This window comes from Arachis stenosperma, chromosome 9 (genome assembly GCF_014773155.1).
Source record: "Arachis stenosperma cultivar V10309 chromosome 9, arast.V10309.gnm1.PFL2, whole genome shotgun sequence".
Lineage (NCBI taxonomy): Eukaryota > Viridiplantae > Streptophyta > Magnoliopsida > Fabales > Fabaceae > Arachis > Arachis stenosperma.
Window position 1 is genome coordinate 114647918 of NC_080385.1, and position 1395 is coordinate 114649312.

The 1395-nt window shown below is 40.4% G+C and overlaps 1 non-coding gene across 1 annotated transcript; it reads right to left on the minus strand.

The window, feature by feature from the left end:
- Positions 1-485: 485 nt before the first annotated feature.
- On the minus strand, positions 486-593 carry LOC130953048 (small nucleolar RNA R71). The gene has a single exon (XR_009075222.1). It is a non-coding gene; the product is annotated as a small nucleolar RNA R71 (small nucleolar RNA).
- Between the last annotated feature and the right edge of the window lie 802 nt (positions 594-1395).

A 1395-nucleotide genomic window follows, 5' to 3' on the forward strand; every position in this document is an offset into this window, starting at 1 on the left:
GGGGGCGCCTACAACAAGTTAGAGCACAATACTCCAGAGGGAACCTCATAGATCTATTCGAACAAGAAATAATAAATACAGACATGGCAGACAATGCTAATGATGGAGGAGAAGCAAGAAAGGTTCTTGGAGTCTATACTACACCAAATTCTGATTTCTATAGGCACAGCATATCTATCCCTGCTATCAATGCCACCAATTTTGAGCTGAAACCTCAACTGGTGACCTTAGTTCAACAGAACTGCTAGTACCATGGACTTCCACAGGAAGATCCAAATAAATTCTTATCTGACTTCTTGCAGATATGTGACATAGTCAAGACCAATGGAGTGAGACCTGAGGTCTATAAACTTATGCTCTTTCCTTTTGCTGTAAGAGACAGAGCTAGAGTGTGGTTAGATTCTCAACCTAAAGAGAGTCTTGACACATAGGAGAAGGTGGTCAATGCATTCTTGACCAAGTTCTTTCCACCTCAAAAGTTGAGCAGACTTAGGGTGGAAGTTCAAACCTTCAGACAAAAAAAGGGTAAATCCCTCTATGAAGCTTGGGAGAGGTACAAGTAACTTATCAGAAGATGTCTCCCAACATGATCTCACACTGGACCACACTATACATCTTCTATGATGGCCTTTCTGAGATATCCAAGATTTCACTGGATAACTCTGCTGGTGGATTACTCTACTGGAAGAAAACGCCTAAAGAGGCAAGAGAACTCATTGATATGGTTACAAACAACCAGTTTATGTACACTTCTGAAAGAAACCCTGTAAGTAATGGAGTACCTAAGAAGAAAGGAATTTTTGAAATTGATACTCTGAATGCCATACTGGCTCGGAATAAGATCTTGACTCAAGAGGTCAATATGATCTCCCAGCATGTGACTGGACTGCAAGCTGCAGCTAGTAGCACCCCAGAAGCTTATGATCCTGATCAACCCACCATGGAAGAGGTGAATTATATGGGAGAACCCTATGGAAAGATCAACAGAAGCCTCAACAAGGCTTCAACAAGAATCAAGGTAGAAGGAACCAAAGCAGGTTCAATGACAGACCACCATTCCCATCTTCTCAAGGGAATATAGAGACTCCTAAGTAGAGCTTTTCTAACTTGGTAACTATAGTCTCCAACCTCTCTAAGACCACTCACAATTTCATTTCTGAAACAAGGTCCTCCATTAGAAATTTGGAGGTACAAGTTGGTCAATTGAGCAAGAGGATCCCTAAGACTCCTCCTAACACTCTTCCTAGTAACATTGAAGTAAATCCAAGAGAAGAGTACAAAGCCATTGATAAACCACTATTTTATGATATATTTTGGACTGGATTGAGTGGGTTTTGTCAACTATTCTCACACTTATTCATTGAAATTGCATGATTTTCATTTCTTTCCTAATTT